At 48.2% G+C, this 11,570-nt stretch overlaps 1 long non-coding RNA gene across 1 annotated transcript; it reads right to left on the bottom strand.

Moving 5' to 3' along the window:
• Positions 1-227: 227 nt before the first annotated feature.
• LOC122114706 lies at positions 228-8,583 on the bottom strand. The gene is made up of 3 exons (XR_006148602.1): positions 8,497-8,583; positions 7,227-7,335; positions 228-481 (listed from the first exon to the last, which is right to left on the bottom strand). It is a non-coding gene; the product is annotated as an uncharacterized LOC122114706 (long non-coding RNA).
• Positions 8,584-11,570: the final 2,987 nt, after the last annotated feature.

Here is an 11,570-nt window from a genome sequence, read left to right as displayed (position 1 = left end):
ATCTTACTTGTGGGGCTCTTACAAGGAACAGATGGCAGGCCTGGGATTTGAACTCATGGTCTGGGTAAATCTGTGGCACTGTGGGTGAAGGAGAAAGCTCACCATCCTTGAAGATAAGAAAATCAGACCAGTTCCCAGGGCCTGAATTGAAGCCCCAGCACTAGAAAAAATAATATTCATATATTTACATACATAGTTTTATTGTGTATGACATTTATTACCCTTATTTCACTTATAAGATTCTTTTATGACATCATATCACATAGGATATATTTGATATGGATTATACATTGTCTTGAGACCTAGGACTTTTACAGAGAAGGAAAAAAAATGTGACAAATTTGGCTTTGTACTCCACGAATGAATTTCTGTCCATGCTGGGATTTCAACTCACGGCCTACAATGTGCCCAATCCATATAGGGTTCACAGTCTTAGTACACCAGCTTCCAGAAACCTGAGCTGCCAGGAAGTCCTGAGGACCTGTAATCAAGCCACAGTAATGCCCAATGAATAGACAGATAGATGTGTAGGTTGATATATATATATACAAAGACGGAATGTGAGGATATCATTAAATTATATATATTATTATCATTTACTACTTATTAAATTACGCCTCCATTAAACGAAGTATCATGGTTGAATACTTATTAAAGCATTAATTAAAAATTAGTCAAGATCCTACCATTAGGGGATACATACCATGGTGCTAGAACGGAAGATATAAATCCAATAATTTTTGTGTGGCATTCTAAACTAGACTCATGAATTCACGGCATATTTAAGTATTAGTTTTATAACATTCCATTATTACTCAGATAAACAGAAGTGAGTTTGCCAGGATCTCTCTCCGTGTGTGGGTGGCAGTCCTGGCATTCCAACTCCAGGCCTGGATAAATTACTTCAAATGCAAACCATTGGAATGACACAATGAAGATTTCAGAGTGGTATGATGAAAAAAAGAGCAACAAGAAGAAAAGAAAGCCAGGTGTCAATGGCTTCTGCCTGGAATCCTAGCTCCTCAGGAGGCTGAGATGTAGAGAATGCCAATTTAAATTCATCCGGGGCAGAAGAGTCTGTGAAACTCTAATTTCTAAGAGATCACAGGGGAAAACAAACAAACAAACAAAAAACCCTGAGTGGTTGAGCTGTGGCTCAAGTTGCAGAGTGCTACCCTTGAGCAAAAGGAGCTCAGGGACAGGGTCTAGGCTCATAGTTCAACCCCGGACCTGCCACAAAAAAAAAAAGGAGGCAGTAACTCCATGTCTCTGTGTATGGATGGATGACATATGGATGATGGGCATTCAGCAGGTTGCCCATGCCCAGCCCCCCAACCTGGGCAAGCTAGGACAAGCCCTCAGAGAGCACAAAGTCTAAGATGGCAGCTTGAACAAAGCATCCATTTCTGCCACTTAAGAACTGAAGCCCCGAAGGCTTTGCCTGGGCTGGTGTGTGCAACGGTTGCCTTATGTTCTGGCTGAAGTGTCCCATCCGGACACCTAGCAGCCAGCCACTGCCTCCAGGGAGACCACAGTTCCTAGGCTGTAGGAGTAGTCAATGGTTCTGGTTCCATATTTTTTATACCTATGTAGGATGTCCTGGTGGCCATCACTTATTCATCATTCCTCATTGTAGAGTCTCAGGGTGGTCCTAAATCTTGGCAAAGATATGCAATTTCTACACTGAAAGCTGTAAGGCAATAAATACCACCCTCATACCTCCTGTCACAAGTGAGCCTTGGGCTCTCAAAGGGCCTTACTGGTAGAGTGCTTACCTAGCCTGCACCAAGCCCTGGATTTGGGTCCTTTTTCTGTTTCAGTTCCACAGAAACAGAAAAACCCAGAAGGCACACTGTGACTTAAGTGATAGAGTGCTAGCCTTGAGCAAAAGCAGCTGAGGAACATGTGCAGACCCTTAGTTCAAGCCCCAAGAATGGCAAAAAAGAAAAAAAGAACTGAGCGTGGTGAGACATATTCCTCTGGGACTCAGAGGAAGGCTGAGGTTAGAGGTAAAAAGGTAGAGGGCAGGTGCTGGTGGCCCACCCCTGTAATCTTAGCTACTCAGGAGGCTGAGATCTGAGGATCACAATTACAAGCAGAAAAGTCTGTATGAGACACTTTTCTCCAATTAAACACCCAGAAAGCCAGAAGTTGAGCTGTGGTTCAACTAGTAGAATAATAGCCTTGAGCACAAAAGTTCAAGGATAGTGTCTAGGCCATAAATTCAAACCTCAGAACTGGGCTCATTCACACACCCACACACCCACTCACGCACAAACACACACACACACACACACACACACACACCCCAAGATCAGATTATTTGCCATTAAGCCTGAACAAGTTCCATCTCTAGAAATTCACTTCAACAAAAAGACAGAGAAGAGAAGGAAAGATTTGCTCCATGCGGTGATAATAACCAGTACCAAAATTCCACAGGAGTTCTAAGATGTGGAACAGAAGAGAGCATCAGAGGCAGAAGGGACAGCATAGGCAAAGGTCCTGAGGTGTGCTGTAGAGCAGGTGGTGTGGGTGGTGTGGTCTGGGGCTTCAGACAAGTCTGGCAGGACACTCAAGGCTGGGTAAAGGTTTCTACTTAAGTCACAGATAGGGTAGAGGGTGGGGGTCCCACAATGGGGCCCAGAGGAAGATTAGCTTGGCTTTTCACCAAGGACTCCAGCCATTTCCCATGGCTGGAAGCTTATTTTTCACAACTCATGATCATCAGGCCTCCTTCACATGGAGAAGTCAGGGCCAACGCAGGCTTATTAAAAGCTTCTAGCCCAATGCCAGCAGTGGCTCAACACCTCTAAATCCTAACAACTGAGGAGACTGAGATGAGAGGTCTTGGGACAAAACCAGCACAAGGGAGGAAAGTTGGACTCTTCTTGCTGATGAACTAACAAAGGCCAGAAATAGAGCTGTGGCTCAAGAAGTAGAGTGCCAGCCTTGAGGGCAAAAGTCAAGAGACCAGAATACCAATCCCTGAGTTCAAGCTCTAGTACTGGCACAGAAAACTAAAAGAAAGCTTTCAGGAGCTCCCCAGTGCACTGTGGTGAAAGGCCAGATCAGCCATGTGCCGGTGGTTCAAGCCTGTCCGTAATAGCTCCTAAGAAGAGTGAGATCTGAGGATCTGCCCAGCCCGGGCAGAAACGTCCAGGAGACTCTGATCTCAAAGGAACCTCCAGGAAACCAGAAGTGGTGCTAGGCTCAAGTGGTAAGCCAAAGAGCTGCGCAACAGCTCCCAGGCACAGAGTTCAAGCCCCATGACCAACACCTGGTCTGCATGGACCTCACTGTGTGGCTCTAGGCAGAGTACTTTCCAGTGGGTCCCTGAGGGTCTCCCAATGTCTAGGTGGCCTACGATTCTTGAGAAGAGCCTCTTTGGAGGCTTTTGCATACTGAGCAGGCCTCTGTATCAGAGAAGGGTCCCGCCTTGGGGTATAGAGGTCACGGGCAGGTCATCAGAATAGCATCTCTCATGGATGCAGTGAGCATCTGAGCAGTAAACCGACACCTCAGACCATGGTTCTGGGCCAGGAGGGACAGGAGCTGCAAATGGCACCACAGGTAACCCCCACACAGGTATCACAAGGGTATGAATATGTCAGGTACCCTGTGGGCAGGTGCTGAGTTGGGATCATGAAAGTCTTGTAGGCTCAGGAATCCACAGCCTGCTGGCTCTGCTGCTTGTACCAGTTTCTATGCCTGGACTACCAGGCCTCAGAACCCTGCATTCCTCACCAGTGCTTGGGGCAGATGAAGGTCCGGAATCGTGGGCCAACTACAAAGGAGCATTCATAGTGTCTTTCTCTTGGTCCTGTGACCCTGTGCACGGATGGAGCAGCAGGTTCCATGGAACTTACTGCCATGGCCCAGACCACTCAGACCAAGAAAGAAATAGAGAAAAACCACTTGATCTGCCTGGAGAGTTCACTGTGACTATGCCTCAGGATTGCCCCCAGTTCTAGCTCAGCTCATCATTACCACCTTCCTCAGTGTGTGTCTGCATATGTGTGTGTGTGTGTCTGTGTATTTGTGTGTGTGCACACAGGCCCTTGAGTGCACATGAATCTTGGTACTACGGTTTGAAATCAGGGCCCGGGCTCTGTCCCTGAGTTTTTTCATTCAGGGCTAGCACTCTACCACTTGAGCTTTTCTTCCAGTTTTCAGGTGGTTATTTGCAGAACAGGGTCTCACAGACTTTTCTAGCTGGGCTGCCTCTGAATGGCAATCCTCAGATCTCAGCCTCCTGAGGAGTTAGGAATAAGAGAGGATGAGCTATTAGCATCTATCTGGCCACACTTTCCTTCTTGGTTAAAACAGAGGACCTCTCTCCCAGCCAAGCACCCATTTACAGCTATCCCTCCTACCCCAGGCTTCAGAAGAAACATACCCTCCCCTGAGGACAAAGAAATGGGATCAGGTTTGAGCTTTATGTACTCCACACAGTCAGGGGCTGCTGAGAGCTGATATGGAGGCCAAAAATCTGGGACAGAGCAAGTAGACAGCTGTTAGAACAAAAGAGCATGTGAAAAGACATCCTTACAACTCGGTGCCAGTGGATCATGCATATAATTCTAGCTACTCAAGGCTGACACCTGAGGATTAATCAAGATTCCAAGCTAGCCTGGGCAGACTCTTCTTTCCAATGAGTCACCAAAATGCTGGGAAGCGGACCTAGTCTAGTTCAAGTGGTACAACACCAACCTTGTGAAAAAAAGCTAAAGGATACCACCTAGGCTCTGAGTTCAAACCCCGGTAAACACACACACACACACACACACACACACACACACACACACACACATGCATACACCCACTAACATCCTTAGCAGGTGCCAATGGCTCATACCAGCAATGCCAGCTACTCAAGAGCTTGAGCTCTTAGGACAGCAGCTTGAAGCCAGCCCAGGCAGGAAAGTCTGTGAGACTCTTCTCTCCGGTAAACTACCAAAAAAGGTGAAAGGTAAGCTCTGATTCAAATGGTAGAGTGTTAGCTCAGGGACAGTGCCTAGGCCGCAAGTTGCAGCTCTGAGATTTTGTTGTTGTTGTTGTTTTTAATAGACATCCTTTGCCAACCCCACCCACACAGGCCATAAATCCAGATTTTGGTCATCCTAGATCTCACTTCCACCTCTGCCACTTCCAAAGTACTGCCTCAAGTGGCCAGTGTGTAGCCAGCACTGGGTTAGGAAGTGAACTTACACAACGGGGACATAGCCTGGTCAAGGCTAATGCTCCAGAACATTGAGGTACTGACCATACCAGTCTCTCATCCCTTAGTTCCCTGGCCCTGCTATCTAAAGTCTGTGCTTCTGTATTCTAGGCATCTGCAATTGTCTAGAAGGACCTGAGAGGCACATCTGTGGCCACAAGTTAGACTTGCCTGTGATAAGGTATACTGACATTTCCTAGATACCAACAGATACTTCCAAGCCACCTTGGCCTCACCTCCCATGTAGCCCCAGATCCTCCTTGCTTGGGCGGCCTTCAGTCAGTGATCAAGCTCAAGTTGGCCAAAGCAACTGGCAACCACCCTTCCCCGACTCCACTGACTTCCTGATGGGAGGGATGTGCAGCCAGAGACCCAGCTGAGGAAAAGAACAGGACATTGCATGACTGAGCCCCACCCATCCAGAAGCAGGGGAGAAGCTATGCCAGCTGGCCCTGCTGACCAGAATCCCCTGGAGGCAGCCAAAGATATGGACAGCCGGACTGGGCCCCAAAGAAAAGCTAGAATATAGAGGTCTCTGGCAATTTAGGACTCACCCTGATAAGGAGCTAAAGGCAAGGTTGCCTTGGAGGAGGGGCACCATCCGAGGTAGGAAGAGGCAGACAGGCGCCCAGACACAAAGAAAGATGAGAAAAAAATACACTCACATACAAATATACAAACATACACACACTCTCACACACACACACACACACACACACACACACACACAGAGGAGTAGCTCAAGACCTCAGCAGGCCTTGAGCAATGGAACATCCCAATCCCCGAGAAGATAGCTCTACCATTCTCAGACCAACTGTATACAAAACTCAGAGCCTCTCACACATCTGGTTCATAACACAGCATGGCATCTCCTACTATCCATACCACTATGCAGAAAACTCAGCTACCTATTTTTTGCTTGTCAGTCATGGTGTTTGAACTTTGGGCATAGACACAGTCCCACAGCTCTTCAGCTGAAGGTGTGTGCTCTACAACTGGAGCAAAAGCATCACTTCCGGTTTTCTGGTGGTTCCCTGGAGACAAAGAATCACAGACTTTCCTTCCCAAGCTGGCTTTGATATGCGAACTTCAGATCTCAGCCTCCTGAGTAGCTAGGATGACAGTTGTGAGCCACTGGCAGCACCCTGCTTCAGCCACCTTCTTACATCCAGGGGAAACCCAACTTGTCAGGCTATGAACCACACGCAACCCTTCACTTCAGACTTTGACACCAGCATCGAAAACCATTCTCCAATGGACGGAGAGAATATAATTGACACTACCTTCCCAAACCCTGCTTCCATGTGCCCACTCCCTGCCTAAGACAGGCTATACCCTCTGAACTTCTTGGTAAGGCAACACCCATCCTGCTGTGACTTCACAATTGGACAAAAATGGAGAGTTCTTAGAATTGTTGTACACTGAGACCAGCATCTGGTCTTCCTACCCCAGCACCTCCACTTCTACACCATCTCTTGCAGGCAAGGGGTGTCTTTATTTATTGGTTTTTTTTTTTTTTTTTTTTTTTGGTTAAAAGGCTTGAACTCAAGTATTGGGTACTGTCCCTGATGATGATTTTTGCTCAATACCAGTGTTCTACCATTTGAGCCACGGTGCCACTTCCGGTTGAAGATTGGAGATGGGAGACTCATGGGACTTTCCTGCCTGCGCAGGGAAAAGAGATCCTCTGGATCTCATCCTAACTGAGTAGCCAGGATGACAAGCATAAGCCACCAGTGCACAGAGTATGGTATCTCATTCTTTAGAATTTCCACCAAGTGCTCCTGTAGACACTACCACCTAGACACTCCTGTACCTCCCTCAGGGACAACAAAGGGAGTCTCAGAATCTGGGTAGGGACATGGGCATTAAAGAGCCCCCTCCAAATCACTTCCCCTCTCTAAGCTCCCAGCTGACTCCTCTTGATGGCCTGGTCATCCGGAGCAGATCAGAAAAATTAGGATTTCTGGATCCTGCACCATATCCCCCCGCCAAACCACACTGGTACCTGCGGATTTCTGAGGCCAGCTGCTACATGTCCCGGTAGAAGATGTTGGGAGGATTGCTGATAACTCGGTCCAGGGGTACCCAGGACAGAAGGAGTGTCCATCTCCCTTCTGTCAAAGGAGAGACAAAGCATAGATGCCTCTATTAAGAGCTACAGGGCATAGCCATCCACCAGTTACCAAGGTCACTTGGAGTGCTGTTTCGTGGGACTTGATCTCGGGGCCAGGGTGCTCTCCCCAAGCTTCTTTGGTTCAAGGCCAGCGCTTTTCTACCTGATCCCCTGGGCAACGTCCAGCTTTTTCTGTGGATGATTGCAGGACCAGAGGAATCCAACCGAGGTTTTCATATGTGCTAGGGAAGCCCACTACTGCTAAGACACAATCCCAACCCAACATAGCTGTTCTCTTTTTACCCCTCAGGCCTGTTGTGGGACAGACCTGCACATCTGTACTGAGTTTCTCACCAGCAGCCCTGGCTGGAAATGAACTCAATCTGCTATGTTTTCCTTATTTACAGCATCTTTGCTCTCTATGTTTCCTGTCATATCCTCCTTGGTAAGCAAGATCCCCTTTCAAGTGCTGCCACTAAGAAGCCTGCTCCAATCACCCTGGCAGAGTGGGACCTTCTCCTCTGTGCAGGCTGCCAGCTTTGTCACTCTCTGTCTTCTGGCCAGTGTGAGTTGAGAGTGCATGAAGGGGAAGGCCTGGCTTCCACCACACAATTTCTGAAGGCTCTGATATACCACCCAGGGACCGGTGCTATATCACACTCCGGGAGAGGGCACTCAAGGACCAGGCAGTCTTGGGGTAACAAGGTGGGTCCATTTCTTTGTATGGGCTTGAACTGAGGATCTGGGAGCTTTCTCTGAGTTTTCATGCTCAAGGCTGGTGCTCTACCACTTGAGCCACAGCTCCACTTCTGGCTTTTTGTTGGTTCCATGGAGAGAAGAGTCTCACCAGCTTTGGGCTGGCTTCGATCTTTGATCCTCAGATCTCTGCCTCCCGAATAGCCAGTATGTCAAGCGTGACCCTGAGGCAGAGGTGATGGGCACCAGAGCCTTACTTTTCAGCTTCTGTTTATCTTATGTCAACTTGCAATCCCTAGATAAAATAGTCAGTTACAGGGGATCAAGTTCCTCTCCTAGGTTTGTTAATCCAAGGGGATAAAGTGTCTTTGGGAAAAGCTAGTTTGAGTTTGCCTAGATGAGTGTGTGTTTGTGTGTGTGTGCGTGATAGACATAGAGAGAGAGAAAGTATGAGTTTCAGTGATACCTCCCCCGTCTCTGTAATGCCTCATCTTCCCAATGGTGAGTACATCCAGAATCTCCACCCCAAGGAAGGTGGGTAGGGGAGGGTATGTAAGGTCACATCGAGTGCGATGATCTGAATTCTATCCATCAACTGAAGCCTGGAGTGATAAAGGAGAGAAGGAGAGGTTTAGAGGAACAATAAGGGAAGCCCCTTACCTTTGGCTACAAGTACCAGAAAGATCTCCAAATCCATCCTTTTTGGTACTAAGATAACAGGTGCCACTATTCATTTACTTCATTAATTTTTTTTAGTCCTAGGGCTTGGATTGAGGGCCTCCGTGTCGTCCCTGAGCTTCTTTACTCAAGGCTGAGGCTCTACCACTTGAGCCACAGCACCACATCTGGCTTTTTCTCGGGGGGTTGGGGGGGAGTAGATCTATGTGAGGTAAGAATCTCACACACTCTCATGGTGGGCGGGCTCTGAGTCACAATCATCAGACCTCAGCCTCCAGAATAGCCATGATGGTGGGCGGGACCCACTGGCACCTGACCAGTACCATCTATTCATAATCCCCTACAGCCAATGCCGGGAAATCCTTATTGCAACCCCCTTGTCGTGTGTGGGAAGCAGACATGGATGGGTTTGATACTTCCAACAGCCTACCTACCTTTGAACATCATTCTGGACCAGTCTGATGACAGCTTCCCCCTTATCCACAGCAATGACTTGACTCTGTCACAAGATCAAATGTCCCCCAAGAGGTGTCGGTCTGGGGTCTTTCCTCTGCACACCGCCCCTCCTCCCTGAAACCACACACCACAGCAAAGCGAAGTAGACATGGAGTGAATTCATTTTTTTATAACCAGGGTCTGGCCAGAAAAGTGGCAGTGAGGATCAGAAGCCCGGGATCTAGCGGGGTGGGGGGGGGGGGGGAATGAGAAGCCTCCTTGTCCACTTTCCTTTAACCATCTTAGCAGAGGATAGTGGGGAAGGAGTCAAGGACGGACAGACAATGAATAACCATGAGGGTCTAGCCCAGGCACAGAGGGGCTTGCCTCAGGGTGCTAGTTCAACAGACTGAGTGAGACAGCTTCTGACTCAAAGCCCACATCCAGAATGAGAGGAAAACCTTAAGCCCTATCCACATGGGGATGCTAGGCCACTTCCTCCATCACCCATTTAACCAGCTCCTGAGTGTGAAAGAGAGAGAGATAGAGAGAGAAAGAGAGACAGAGAGACAGAGAGAGAAAGTCAGAATTACACTTTAGCTGGGTGCAGGTGGCACAGGACTATAATGTGTACTACACAGGAGGCTGAGATATCAAGATATTGGTTCATAGTCAGCCCAGGCATTAACATTTGTGAGACTCTTATCTCCAAAGAACCAACAGAAATCTGGAAGTAGCACTGTAGCTCAAGTGGTAGAATGCTAGCCTTGAGCTGAGGAACCCTTGGACAGTCCAGAGGCCCAAAGTGCAAGCCCCACGACTGACAAGAAGTGGGCTTCTGACTACAAGTAGTGGACTGAATAGGACCCATCCTCCTAGGGAGCATAGCAGGGAAGTTAGGCCGAGCTTCCTGTCAGCGTGGGGTCATAAGTACGTCACCCAGCTTCTCCGTGCTCTCTTTTCCCCAGCTGCAAAATTGAACACAGTGAAGGATTCCCTTCGTCATTGGGATAGGGTAAGGATCAAAGAGAGACATGTTTTGTTTCATAATCCCATACCTATAATTCGATAAATAACAGGCCCCATCTGAGCCCTTTCTGGGTATCTTCCTGTCATATGCTCAAAGAATTTCCAACAACCATATCTGAGAGCTGCTCCGCTTTTGCCTAGCCCTGTCCCAGAGATCCCCTTGTATTGATCCCTTGTTTCCTTACAACTGTCCCGGGAGAGGACTGAGGTCTGATGGTCAAGGCCCAACCCACAGCTTCATTTGTGGTCAAGAATCGGCTGCCGTGGACTAGTTTGGGACAACCCATGTAAACCACTGACTGAGGTTGGCGCTATATGTCTAGCATCCCAACTACAGATGACCAGGCATGGTGGTGCACACCTGTCACAGGAGGACCGCCATCCAGTTTAGCTTGAGCACATATTGAGTCTCTATCTTGGAAATGCCCAAGACAGAAAATCTTGGCTCACATGGTGGAAGAGCTGACTGGTAAGACTTAGGCCTTGAGTTCAAACCCAAATATACCAAAAAGAATCAAAGGCCTGGTGCCAGAGGATCATGCCTATAATCATAGCTACTCAAGAGGCTGAGATCTGATGATCACAGTTCAAGATTTATAATAGGGTTGGCCTCCCCCATCAGACATCATTATGAAAAGATTCAGAGTCTCACCCAAGCCAATATGCTCCATACTAACAGAGCTTGCATCCTTCCTAAGTGCTGGCCAAGCTCTCTGTCCCCCAGGGGAGCCACAGCCTGTGGGCCCCACCCCTAGGTCCTCCAAAGATCCCCCTGCCAACAACCAGGCCCAAAGTAGTAGACAGTTGCAGGGCATACAGATCCCTTGGTCTTATAATTTGATGGTGCTGAGTCCCCAACAAGCTTCTCACCCTTCCAGGCCCCCAGACCTCAGGAACAATGCCCATGTACCACCCCCCCAAAGATAGCAGGCAGAAAATACCAAAGGGTCCAGTGCTCCTTGTTACAACCCATTTCTACACACACACACATACACACACACACACACACCACACACAAAGCTGGGAAAAGTGGCTCATGTCTGTCATACTAGCTACTCAGGAGGCTGAGGTCTGAGGATCATAGTTCAAAGCCAGCAGTTATCTACAGGGAACCACCAAATATTCAGAGGTAGAACTGTGGCTCAAGTGTCAGAGTACTAGCTTTGAGAACAGAAGATCCGGTACAGCACCTATGCCCTGAGTTCATAACCCAGGTCTTCTACCTCCAAACACACACAGACACAGAGATAGACAGACAGAGAGACAAACACACACACACACACACACACACACACACACACACACACACACAGCCAAAGGCTTCAGCAGGCCCTGAGAACAGAACCATGATCTCCTTCCATTAGGATCACAACCCACCCGGGAGAAGGTGGCACTACA

This window comes from Dipodomys spectabilis, unplaced genomic scaffold (assembly GCF_019054845.1).
Source record: "Dipodomys spectabilis isolate Male_0828 unplaced genomic scaffold, ASM1905484v1 ptg000108l, whole genome shotgun sequence".
Classification (NCBI taxonomy): Eukaryota; Metazoa; Chordata; class Mammalia; order Rodentia; family Heteromyidae; genus Dipodomys; species Dipodomys spectabilis.
The sequence above is the reverse complement of the archived record's forward strand: the minus strand, read 5'-3'. Positions and strand labels throughout refer to the sequence as shown.